Source organism: Lytechinus pictus, chromosome 1 (genome assembly GCF_037042905.1).
Source record: "Lytechinus pictus isolate F3 Inbred chromosome 1, Lp3.0, whole genome shotgun sequence".
Taxonomy (NCBI): domain Eukaryota; kingdom Metazoa; phylum Echinodermata; class Echinoidea; order Temnopleuroida; family Toxopneustidae; genus Lytechinus; species Lytechinus pictus.
The window spans coordinates 9,094,857-9,109,288 of NC_087245.1; the positions used below are offsets into that span (position 1 = coordinate 9,094,857).

Consider the following 14,432-nt stretch of genomic DNA (forward strand, 5'->3'; position numbering starts at 1 on the left):
CCTTTTGGAACAAAACTCAAATTTGAAATCAATTTTTACCAACCTTTCAAACAAAATTTTCAAATGCGATATGTTGCATTTAATTCCCACATCTAAGATACATATAGTTATTTGTATTAAAAAAAAAATCAATTTTGGTCAAAATTGGATTTAGCTCCTTTAGGAATCAAGCTCTTCATAATGTATGACAAAGAGCGAGAGCAAGCAGAGAGACGAAGCTCCTCAGCATTGAAAATGAAAGATTTGGTACATTGGTGCACTCATGCATTTAATGTTTTTTGTTGGGGAATGACTAGACACCAACATGTTTTAACCACAGGAAATATGCGAGAGAGCGTTGCGAGCAGAGAAGAAAACACCAGTATTCTTGCTAATGTCATGGACACTTCCGGTCATCCCTTGAGTTTCAACGCGTCCCATGTCCAGAGTGATGTCCCTTTGTCCGAACCATCATACCTACCATTGGAAGCGAGCGAAGCCAGCGGGGCAGCACAAATTTATTTTAGTTTTGATGAATTACATTGTGAACAACAATACTCAATTCACGTGCTTCGAATATTTCAATAACAATAATGCAATGAATGAGCGCATTTTCATTTTTAATGAAAAGGCGCCCAGTCTTCAAAAAGAATGATCAATTTGCCCAGTTCATTTTTTAATATCTTATATCTAGAAAGTATTAAGTTATGCCCCCCTCCGCTTTTTCTTCAACATTTTTTTCCCATTTTTCATTATTTTTTATAGTTATATCATTCAATTTTTTATCGAACAACTCATTTGTTATTGCACTATTTGTTATTACACTTTCAGCCGAAAGTCAGAAGGCTGAAGTGTATTTAATTTACTGGTCGTGAAATATATTGATTTTGAATTGAAATATAATAATATAATAATAACAATGATAATTTAAGATTTATATAGCGAGCATATCTGTCATTAATGACACTCAAGATTCACAATTTACATAAGAAAATTAACGCAATGATTTGGAATCAATAAATGCATATACATTGAACAGATTTATAGAGCGCACAAACTAATCTCTAAATTATATATTTTACTGCGCTATACCGTGTGAGAAAAAAAACTTGACACCTCACAAATTCCCAATTTCAGAAAAGAAAAAAATGTCATGAACGCATAATCCTTATATAATAGCTGGAAGAGTATCTTCTCCCAAATAATTTGATTCCATTTTCAGAGGAAAAAAGAGGAGGAAAAACGAGTGAATGAAAAAGGGTGAGGGGAAGACCGGGGAAATAAAAAAAAGCTTTCGTGTGCTTGGACATCAAGCTTTCATTGTTTTCTCTGATTTACAAATTGATTTCATAAATGAAAGGCAATTCAGTGTTGACTTACCAATAAAACTGATAAATTTGATTAAACGGCTTAATTCTTTTGAGAGAATATCGATCGTTTAGTAAACTTCTATTTTCCCCCAAATCCTTATCATTTGGTATGATACATGTATTGTTTATCCTGTCTGTAATCTTTCTTTTTTTTTAATATACATGTACTACAAGATTATTATTATCAATCTGTACGATTTTTTGTGTATGATTTTTCTTTATTTTTTATTATCATTCATGTTTTTAATATGCTGTTGAAGGTTTGCACAAACAGTTGCATACATACAACAGATCAGCACATGTATATGGAATGATTTTGTTGACAAATTAATGACCATTCGGGGGGGGGTCGATAAAAATATCTTTAAATGCGTCCCTTAAACCATGGAGGTAGTATCTCCCAGGGTGTCCAGTCTAATGTACGCACAAATTCGTATTCCACTTGTAACCCTTGCCGACCCCTAAGGACATTTGACCGATCGAAGTAACGAACAAACCCATTTGCCTATGGGCAGCCAAAAGAGCCAAAATTACAATTTCAAAAATAAAGAAACTTTCAGAAATAAATGTAGTATAATTATCTCAGAAACACATGTAGTCTTTCAGAAATAAATGCAGTCTCTCAGAAAAAAATTGCCGTTTCTTAGAAATAAATTACCTTCCTCATAAATAAAAGTAGTATCTCAGAAATATAACATTCAGAAATGAATATATTACCTTGGACGAATAGTATACAAATATACAATGACACTCGAGGATCTGGCTAAAACTATTCGCATCGAAGGAACATCATATAGTACTATTCTCCCGAGGGCCATTGGCCCGAGGGAGAATAGTACAATGTGATGTTCCTGAGTGCAAATAGTTTTAGCCAGTTCCGAGAATGGGTCATTGTATATTTGTTTTATATCCCTTCCACTCATATATATTCTTCATACGATATTCTTCGTTGATACCCGACTTTTACAGCAAAACGATTTTTGATAAGTCGATGATGGAACAATCGTTGAGAAGTTGAGAAAACAATAAGCCTTAATTGCCGTATTGATCGTCTGTTCAGCGAGCGCACCTGGTTAGTGCAGCTCGCCGAAAGTTTCCCGTGGCATGCAGTGGAGAGTACCGTTGGGCTGAGCAGCGCTCTGCTCGCATCGCGCCGCACAGCTCGCGAATCGAGTAGGGGGCGGGGTAAAAACGTATAGTTCAGTTTTTCCCTAGGGAAAAAATGGACTATGCGTGACGTCAGCAAGGAAAATGAACTATTTCATGGCAAACGTTTTTCGTAGTAAAACTATTCTTTTCCTCCTTGTGTACACTCTCAATACAACAATCTTAAGTAAGGGATATAATACAGAATAGTTAGAAGTAAAAGTATTTAACCAGAAATGGATATAATTGAGAAATAAAAGACAAATCAGAAATAAATCTTGTCAATCATAGATGAAAGATTTCAGAAATATAAAACTCATTCAAAAAAAAATATCGTAACTGAAATAGCAGTATATTTCACAAATGAATGTCATCGACGTTCAGAAATAGATAATCTCGCAAATAAAACAATTTTTAACAATAAGAAAAATCTAGAAATAAAGATAACTGCAGAAATAAAAGCAACCACAAAAATAAATACAACCTCAGAATCATGAGTTTACGCGGAAATAAACAAAATTACAGATTTGCATGCTTTTGCAGGAATATGTTATCACAAAAATAAACGAAACGATTGAAAATGAGTCTAAGGCGAAATAAATGTTTGTTCTCAAAAATTAAAGTTGGAACTCGCAAATAAATGTTCGTTCTCAAAAATAAAAGATGGAACTCACATTAACATTGACAATTCGAATGCCGGGCATAGCTGGAAAAAGAATGTTATTTATTGTTCGGTGCATGCTGCATGCGATGCGGTCCACGCGTGGCATGCATGCTTTGCATAATGGTCGTCCAAGACCAAGCACAAAATAATTTGACCAGCAACCCGTCCAAAAATTCGAACAATTCGGTATATAATATGCATGACGTCGTGGCCTAGTAGAGTACTTTTTTAGTAGTAGCCAAGGGCTTGCACAGTCTCACCGTGCCGGTGTACCGGCGGATCCTGCGCCTGGCAGATACTGTTCTAGGCACCAAATCCGCCGGCGGATTCAGTACCAAAAAAGGCCACTCCCTTCGGAAGATTCGGAAGATATCGTTCTTGCGCTATCGCGATATCCTTCATTCATCACGTTCACACGTCATGCATGCACGCGCACCGCGCGTGAATAACGTTGCGAAATGAAGTTCGAAGAAGAGGTGGGTTAGCCTTAGTCTAATTGAGAGCCAGCTACCTTTCGGATTCTAGTTACATTAGGCCTTGAAGAGGAAAGCCTCAACATTTTGCCTTTATTCTGATGATTAGGGACAGAGTCAGACTCAGACTGACGTTAATCAGAGATTAAGTTTGCATTAGGTTGGAACTAAGTTCTAGTGGAGACGCCAGCTCATCACAACGTTGGCCCCGTAAGGTGGTCTTCAGGGACGTCACGTGGTATGAGACCGCGCGATATAACATTTTTCACTCTTCTCTCTTTAGATTCCTTTTTTTTTTGGTGGTCTGTACGCCACTGTGAACAGGATTCTGCGGCAGTAGCGTGAAGTGTAAAAAAAAACCGAGGGGCGCAGTATAGCACATGAGCTAAAAAGCTGCTTTATATAAGTCCCGAACGAAGCCAGCGAGAAAAAAATCACCTTTTCATGATAATACTACTAATAATACTTCCCTTATATAGCGCATAAAACTGAAAGTTTCTCTACGCGCTTTACAATAAATGAAACAAAATTCACATACTGCACACAAAGAAGAATCTAACTTTGAGCTATTTTTTGGCATTACATTCAGTAAATAAAATCATATTCTACACTTTTCCTTTGCTTTTCTTTCCTCCTTTCTTTTTGTTCTTGTTTGTAGAACTTTTTGGGACCATAGCCCAACCCTTCCATACGCAGTGCTGTGCGGTTGGGGTCCGGAATTTCTTGATATCAAAGCCATTTAAACCTCGCAGATTGCCGCTATTTTAATCAAATCGCGGGCATGTACAGGATATAGCTTTTACACAACACATTTATTCAACCCAGTTTCGTAATGAACCAAATATTTTGAGGGGCAAAACATAGTAATGTGGGAAAAATCTGTAAAAAGTCGCAAAGCGATCGAGCTGGAAAAAAATGCCTTTTGAAATTAAATTCTAATTATGTAATTGATTTTTCCATTAGATTCAGCAACTAACAAATTTCATTGTTTCCATTTATTTCATTATACCTTGTCTCCTTTAATTTATTTTATTTCTCTTGGATGTGGAACCAAGACCCCCCCCCCCCCCCCGGCGCATGTGCAGTAATTGAACGTGATTGTGAACGGGAAGCGTTATAGAGCAATTTGAGGTTCAGTATAAATGAAGAGCCCCTACTGTGTGGGGTCTGGGGCAAAGCCCCGGTAGCTTATTTACATAAAATTTAGCTAGCTTATAGCACAATGTTGTATGCAGTCCATCTTTCTTCCCGCTCTTTAATTTCAATCATCGGAAGCCCGGTCGTGTTATTTTTTTTTTCCTTGTCCCTTTTCTTTGTTTTCCAAAAATTAGCTTTTGACTAATTGCATTTTACCTTCGTTTCGCGCTATTGTTTGCCATTTTGTCATCTTTTAATTTATTTCCCACCGTGCTATTGCATTACATATGCCTGTTTTGGAATGATTTGTTCTTTCTCAAATGTTCTTCTTTCGTTCATTTTCCCGATTTCCTTCCTTTTCCATTAAAAAGGGTTTTTTTCTTCGTTTTCTTTTCACTTTTTCCTTTCCTTTTCCCCTCATTCCCCTTTCCCTTTCTTTCTCCCTCCTTTTTTTTTCCTTTCCCGTTTTTCTTTTATTCCTGGTTAAATCCGCCAGGGGGCAACTCCCCCCCCCCCCCGCCTGTTACGTCATGAATATCCATTAGGTGGACTGATGATGTCACATCTCCACTTGTTCTTTTGTAATTTATTATATGAAATTAGGTTTATTCACATTTTTTCCTCCAAGAACTAGAAAATTTGGATTGACAACTGATTTAGTGCATTAGATATTTATTGCTGCAACTTATTTCATTATAAGGGAGACATATTATTCACACAAGTATGAAATAAATGAAAAAAATATGGTTTTGTGTGATAACATAAGAAAATGGAAAATGGGGATGTGACATCATCAGCCCAACTAATGAATATTCATGATGACTGTTTTCACAAAATATTGCTTAACTTTAAACTTCAATAACTTTATTATTTGTTATCCGATTTTGATGAAATTTTCTGCATTTTGCTCAGTGAATTCTACTCTATGTATTAAGATATAAATATTTTCAGCCCGGACCATCCCTTTAATTCAGATTCCTTAACAAAAATATTGAAAAAAAAGGAATAAAAAAAACAAATAAAAAAAATACATGACAAATTAAAAATAGGCCTACAATAAACTACATAAGATATTAATCATGTTTTGAAATTCTTTTTTTAAATGTTTGTTTGAAAAATGTTTTCACAAAAAATTAGCACTCTACAAGCAATAATATGAGTTAACAGCAATATATATTCATAAACTAATTTGCCTCATTTATTTTGAAATTATGAAGTTTTAACTCGTTGAAAATCTGTAATTTTATAAAAACCATAGGCCTATATGGGGGTACAAATTTTCGCCAGTCTGGCAAACTTACACTAATCATGGTGTGAAAAAGCACAGTTAAAGATATCGATGCATACTGCGGACTGAAAGTAGTATAAATTTTCACGTAGGGCCTACAAAACAAAATGATGAAACTTTCATCAAAATCTGATAATAATAAATAGCAAAGTTTTGGCGCATGTGCCAGGTCTATGTATACATGATATATCGAGTCATTGTTTCTCCTATTCCCTCACCCCCATCGAGCCCTTCGTCAAAAGCTGTATGGATCCGCCCCTGAATAAAAATTCACTAAAAGTCTAAAGGCGGACGAAAATCCCCTCCCGCCATTGGTAACGACATTGCCAGAGCCGCGCATGCGCGCGCTGCCGAGGTTGGACGTCTGTCCAAATAAATATTACACGTATCGTCAATAGAACCAAATCCGCCGAGGAACCAAATCTGCAAACATCAAGCCGCGTCAAACCCGGCGGATATGGTTCCGATTAAAAACGATATCGGCCATTAAGAACGATATCTGCCGGCGGATACGGTATCCGCCGGTGGAACCGAATTCGCCGCTACACCGGACGCGCGTTTCCGTTTTACACCATGGCGAAGGCATTTTCCGGAAAAATAGCCACAAAGCGACTAGTGAAGAGTCTACGTCTACGTTTGTTTACATAATCAGCTGGGCGCGCGATCCAAAAGTCCGCACCGAAGATATCCGCAGAACATACGTGCAAATGCAGCTGAGCTTATAGACCAAAAGCTTCAGTCTCTGTATTTTGGTTGTTCCGCTGAACTATATACGTTGGCTTCATGATTTTTTTTACTTTATCGCACATGATCGTTTATATGAATGAAAACGAATAATAGCTAAAATATTGAAAAATAAATCACATAATTACTTTTTTTTTCATATTATATCTATCCTTAAATCTATCATATCTGTCTATCCACTATCTATGTTATAAATCAATCTATGGTACTACATGATATATCTATCTGCTAATTTGTCTATCTACTCTGTCTCTCTCATTCTCTATCTACCTATCTATCTGTCTATCTATCTATCCATCTAACATCTATCTCTCAAATTCTCTATCTATCCATCTGTCTCTCTTTTATTTCTCTCTATCCATCTGTTAATCTACTCATGTGCAATATCAACACTGCTTCGACTTCCTTCGGGAGTCTATTTCCTCAGCTCTACTTTTCCCTTTTTTGTGCTCGATTCGATTCAATTACTACTTTATTTACTTGTTACCATTGTTAAATATCTTGTATTGCATAATGAGGTTTTTTTTCTGAAGGTTGCCTCCTATTCTCTTTCAAATTCCACCTCTTGCTTTCCCTTCTCTTTGTCTTATCCCAATTTCTTTCCCTTCTCTCACCTCTTTCTTCTTAATCTTTCATTCCGCTTTTTTCTTCTTTGGTGACACTTTACTTTTGGCCTTTTGTATTTATTTGATACATTTCTTTTTTATCTGTATGAAATTGTATTGTATTTGATATTTATTTATAATGTTTACTTTATATGATTATATTTGTATGTAAACATTCACTTATTTCAGTCTTTGACTGCTTGTGATTGTATTTTGATAGTTTTTATTGCAATAAAATTCAATATATATATATATATATATATATATAAATATATATGTATCTCAAATTCTCTCTATCTATCCATCTGTCTGTCTTTTTCTCTCTCTCTATTTCTCTCTATCCGTCTATCTATCTCTCAAATTCTCTCTATCCATCTGTCTGTCTGTCTCTCAAATTCTCTCTCTCTCTATCTATCTATCCATCTGTCTGTCTTTTTCTCTCTATCCGTCTATGTATCTATCTCTCAAATTATATATCTATCTATCTATCTATCTATCTATCTATCTATGTAACTACAGTATCTATCTATTAATCTTCTCTGTCTCTCTCTCTCTCTCTCTATCTATCCATCTGTCTTTCTCTAGTTCTCTCTCTCTATCAATCTATCTATCTATCTTCTATCTATCTATCTATATGTAACTGCAGTATCTATAGATCTGTTAATGTGTCGCTTTTCTCTGTCTCTCTCATTCTTTATCTATCTATCCATCTAACATCTACCTATCTCTCAAATTCTCTATCTCTCTCTCTCTCCCTCTCTCTATCTCGCTATCGATCTGTCTGTCTTTCTCTATTTCTCTCTATCTATCTATCTATCTTCTATCTATCTATTTATCTATCTATCTATGTAACTACAGTATCTATCTATCTGTTTATCTATTTATCTATCTATGTAACTACAGTATCTATCTATCTGTTAATTTATCTATCTTCTCTGTCTCTCTCATTCTTTATCTATCTATCTATCTATCTAACATGTACCTATCTCTCAAATTCTCTATCTCTCTCTCCCCCCTCTATCTATCTATCCATCTGTCTGTCTTTCTCTATTTCTCTCTCTCTATATTCTATCTATCTATTCATCTAGCTATCTATGTAACTACAGTTTCTATTTATATGTTAATTTGTCTATCTTCTCTGTCTCTCTCATTCTTTATCTATCTATCTAACATCTATCTATCTCTCAGATTCTCTATCTCTCTCTCTCTCTATCTATCCATCTGTCTGTCTTTTTTTTTCTCTCTCTCTATTTCTCTTAATCCGTCCATATATCTATCTATCTATCTATCTATAACATCTCTCCATCTCTCAAGTTCTCCCCCCATCTATTTATCTATCTATCTATCTATCTATCTATCTATCTATCCATCTCTCTGTCTTTCCCTCTCTCTCTCTACTTCTATATATTTATCTATCTATCTATTTATCTATCTATCTATCTATCTATCTATCTATCTATCTATGTCTCTATCTATTTATCAGTCTTCTATATCTATCTTTCGGCATCTAAGTGTATCAATTCATCAAACTTCAATTTTCTTTCTATTATATGTATCTGTTTATTTTTATTTTGTCTGTCATTCTATTCATTTTATAGTTAATAATTTATATTTAGAAAAAAAAAACTTTTTCATAACTTTTCATAAAAAAAACGTAACTGCAAAAGCATGTTCGGATTTCACTCATATGACTGCTCTCTGTACATGAAGTGCCGAGGAACTCTATGCTCTGATCAGTAACTGTGCAGATTGCATGCGGTGGTGTGGGACTCGCCTGTGTCGCACGCTGCAACCAGCGACGTGTGTAGACTCTTCATTAGTCGCTTTGTGGCTATTTTTGCGGAAAATGCCTTCGCCAGGGTGTAAAACGGAAACGCGCGTGCCGCGCATGTCGGGGGCCGGCCGGCTGTGCTCGGTAGCTAGTGCAGGTATCTAGGGTCGGCCTTGGTTTATGCAGCTATACACCCTCTATTGCATTCGAATTGTCAATGTAAATGTGAGTTCCAACTTTTATTTTTGAGAGCGAACTTTTATTTCGCCTTAGACTCTATTTTCAGTAATTTCCTGCAAAAGCATGCAAATCTGTGAATGTGTTTATTTCCAAGAATTGTTTTAATTCCACCGTATTTCCACGTAAACTTATGATTCTGCGGTTGTCTTTATATCTGTACTAGTTTTCTTTATTTCTAGAGTTTATTTATTTTTTGAAATTGTTTTATTTGCGAGATTATCTATTTCTGAACGTCGATGACATTAATTTGTAAAATATACTGCTATTTCAATTACGATATTTTTTTTTGAATGAGTCTTATATTTCTAAAAGCTTTTATCTATGATTGACAAGGTTATTTCTGATTTGTCTTTTATTTCTCAATTATATCAATTTCTGGTTAAATACTTTTATTTCTGATATTTCTGACCAAAATGTCTTATTCGTCCGAAGTACTGACATTTATGAGACACTACTGTTATTTCTGAGGAAGTTAATCTATTTATGAGAAACAGCAATTTTTTCTGAGAGACTGCATTTATTTCTGAAAGCCACATCATGTATTTCTGAGATACTACATTTATTTCTGAGTGTTTCTTTATTTTTGAGATTGTTAATTTTGACCCTTTTGGCTGCCCATACTTGCCAGGTGGACGAATGGTTCACTTTCATTTGGACACTCGATATATACTTCATGTAGTCCCCCAGTTGTTATCATAGTTGTATAAGCTAGGAGAAAAACAGTTGGTGAGTATGATACTTGAGTCTTGATGTATATTTTCTTGTCATTTACTATATGTGAATATCTGTAGTAATAATAAACTGTAAGACTCTGCATTACTTATGTAAGCTGTTGACAGGAATATGATTAAGAAGATGTATTCCCTATATACATTGCAATGCACATTTGGAAATAAATACCATGAAGTAGTGTTCCATCTAATAACTTAGAAGCAACGAACACTTTCAGAACCATGCAAGGGTTTCGCAACTAAAAAGTATTCTATATGTTTGATTTGCGACATTTTCTACGTTTTTTTTCCTGCTATTCAATATAGTCATTGTTTGTAATAGTGTAGATAAGCAATGAACCTTATCTGTATTTATTACGGTACTTTTATCCAACGATGCTTGAACTCTTATTGTCGGGCATTTAGGGCCCAATTAAAGGTCAAGTCCATCCCAGAAAAATGTTGATTGGAATGAATAGAGAAAAATCAAACGAGCATAACACTGAAAATTTCATAAAATCGGATGTAAAATAAGAAAGTTATGGCATTTTAAAGTTTCGCTTATTTTTCACAAAACAGTGATATGCACAACTCAGTGTCGTGCGAATGAGTCAGTCAATGATGTCCATCACTCACTATTTCTTTTGTTTTTTATTGTTTGAAATATACAATATTTCATTTTTTACAGATTTGACGATAAGGACCAAGTTGACCGAACGATATAGTATTAAACAATGCCAATTCCACATGTTCAGGGAGGAATTAATCATTGTTTCACTTGACAATGATGAGAAAATTAGGATATTTCATATAATGAAATACAAAAGAAATAGTGAGTGGATGACGTCATCAGTCTCCTCATTTGCATACTGCAGGATGTGCATATAACTGTTTTGTGAAATTAAGCGAAACTTTAAAATGTCATAACTTTCTTATTTTACATCCGATTTTGATGAAATTTTCAGTGTTATGCTTGTTGGATTTTTCTCTTTTTATTCAAATCAACTTTTTGCTGGGGTGGACTTGTCCTTTAAAGGCATCGACATATTGTTTCTGCTGGGTTGTTATGTGACGTTTGGATGTAAGCATTTACAGTATTTCAACACTTGTTTAACTGACGCAGCTGTTGTCCTAAAAATATTGTTGACAATGGAAAAGAATATATCGACGTAGACAGTCATGGTAAACAAATGTTAAGACGATCAGAAATCCATATGAAGCAACAAAGTCCATCATCAACATGATATTTCCTACGTAAAATTCGAAAATATAAACTTTGCTTAAACTCAATTTTATAGGTCATTGAAATTATCTATACACAAGATACTTAATAATCTTCCAAGTACGACAAAAAAATGCACATTATGTCACTGAACCAGCATCCAAAACACCGTGATTACTACTCTTCATCGTCCCATTTTTATTTATTATTATAATTTTTTTTTTTTTGGGGGGGGGGTGGATTTTATACTTTAATCCACATGATTGAATTTGTATTCATTTTTACTCATTTTGTAATGACGGTCTCCGGTCAGCCTCTATGGCCCGAATTCACAAAGGTGGTTTTTGCAGAAACCATGGTTTCAACCGTAGGTTTTACTGATTTTGCGATTCACAAAGGTGGTTTCAATCAGTACTACATTTCATCATCATCATAGGAAGAAGGCGGTGGCCTGTAATTCCCGGTCACTCCATCTATGGTTTTAGTCTGGTGAATTTATTACTGTATACGCATGCTGAGGAGTGGGGATTTAATTTTAGCCTGAATCGAACATCCACAAGTCAAAGAAATTGAAGCCTATTATTACTTAAAACTAAGCTAAACACCATTGAAAATAAATATACATAAACAAAATCATTTATTTAAAAATGTAGAAGGGCAGAGCCTACGATGTCAAATTAAGCTTCACTCAGCTCAGCTCGGCTCTTTACACGCCCACTTCCGTTGAGGATATTCGGGGCGGAAGCGCCCCGGCAGCTACGGGGGCCGAGCTACGCAGTATTGCGATGAAAAGCACCGAATCGTTCATCCGATTTTCGCTACTCACGATCAGAGAGAAAAGATGACAAACCTCAACAATCGTGCATCTATAGTGAATGTTACTCTCTCTATGAAGAAATTGAGTTAAGGGGATACAAGAAAGTCTATCTTCTGCGACAAAAGTGAAGAAAATGAATTATGATCACAAAATTAAGTCAGTTCTTGAGCCGGGGCCGAGTCAAGTACCAATACGGTACAGCAGCTAAATAAACGCGGGCCGGCTACATGGGAATCGCGAGATAGCTAGAAGCGCATAAAATTACACTTTTTTTTTATATTTCACCGAAAAAAGTTGTAGTAAGTGAAGAATCAGACCATATTACCAGTGCTATTTGTTGAATGTAAGTTTTCAATGAACTGAGCATGCTCAGTACACGCTAAAAAAGGGGAAATCCCTGGTTTTGAGGTAAAACCCACGGTTTAAACCATGGTTTCATTTGAGTCCACTGTTGAAACCATGGTTTCATTTGAGACCACTGTTGAAACCGTGGGTTTTAGAAACCATCGTTTGTGAATCGCAAGTTTTAGAAACCATGGTTTCAAACGAAACCACCTTTGTTAATTCGGGCCTATGCGTTTTGTGCTCTGGTAGGCAATATTACTCCACTTCCACGCCCCCCCCCCGTATTTCCCTACTTTTCACCCCTTTCACCCCTCTTATATAATGTTGTGATTCCATGCTGTGTATTATTCTTTTCTCTTTTCACATATTTATACAAAATATATGAAAATGAGATTCACATAATCTGAGGAATGCTTTGCCCAGAATATGTTGTCAGATAATATATGAAAATTGTGTTCTCAGTGATTCAGATACTTGGTGACCAGTACTGGCTACACAGAGCCATTGTTAGCGCAAACAGAATAATAACAGTATAGGCCCCGTCACATCTATCCGATTCTGACTGACAAAAGTTGATCCACTGATGCAAATACCGCGTTGTAGTAATATTAGAGCATTTTAGCAATTACTTCGCAGACTCTTTCTATAACGCAGACAATCTTTTGTAAAAAGCCTTTCATAGCAAAGCAGCCTTTGTCGAAAATCAGTGAATCAAAATCAAAACAGCAACGTCGTCCTGGGTTCCGTAAGACATAGGTTAGCGATTGATCGTACGCTTGATTTTCACGATTGATTGTACAGTGTAGTCAATGTAATAAATCATAGGAAAATGTTCTACGATCAGCATGATCAGTGCTAAGTTTTGTGTTACGGCATACGGGGCCCCGGACTCTGGACAAACTACATTGGTATTTCTGTCCGGTCCGAATCTTAAGACGATGTGCTGTCCCTGTTCACCAACTTTCGACAATGACCTCTAATCTATCCATAGAAATTTGACAGACTTTTTCAATAGATTCTGAAAGATGCTTGCAGAAAGCGTGTGCGAAGTGGATGCTAAAATACACTATTGGGTATCCTGCGACATTACCTGCTGTGACATGGGGTCACTATTCACACAACGTTTCTGTTCGGCCGGCACTGACCTCTAGCATGGCTAGAATCTGTTATTACTGTGTCAAGTTTATTAGACTTGACAAGGGAAGTTGAAAGAATGGGAGAACTTTTGAACATGCGGTGAGTTACTTAAAAATTGCAGAATATCGGTTGGAGAACTTATAACTCAATCGATTACGAGTCTGCAGGCACCATGGGCACAGACCCCTGGTGTTCGTAATTCGCAAAGTACATGATACAGTTTCTGAATAAGTGATACTCTAGATTCACTTCTTACGGTGAATGGCTCTACCAGAGAGAGGGTTCGGCGTCTATTCTTCACTCTAGACGTGTCGGTTAAAGTGTCAAATATGAGTCTGTGCTTGCAGACTAATCGACGACCTAAAAAAATACAGGATAGGCAACTTTGTTCAAGTCAAGTTTGGTGGGAATGTAGCCCTGTATTATCAGAAGGGTATAGCACTCTGTAAATCCAGGTGTTGGGGATAGGTGTGGATTCCAGTTATAATTATTCTGGAGAATTCATAGAATGAGCCATTATGACACGAAATCGCAAATTTCTACGGCCTAATAATTTATTTATTTCAGTTTTATTTACGCAGGGTAGCCCTTTCAGTTTATAGAACTGATTTACAAAGAGGCCCTGCAACGATAAAAAGAACATATACATATTTTACAATGGACAAATATAAGATACAATCATACAATAAAAATAACATTAGGAAACGTATACATGTAAGTAAAAAAATGATAATAATATTAGGAAACGTATACATGTAAATACAAAAAAATTTAAAAAAAAGGA

The 14,432-nt window shown here is 35.8% G+C and overlaps 1 protein-coding gene across 1 annotated transcript in view; it reads right to left on the reverse strand.

The window, feature by feature from the left end:
• The window catches only part of LOC135153222 (uncharacterized), a 1,173,865-nt gene that overhangs the window by 679,504 nt on the left and 479,929 nt on the right, over positions 1–14,432 (reverse strand). The window lies entirely within an intron of this gene.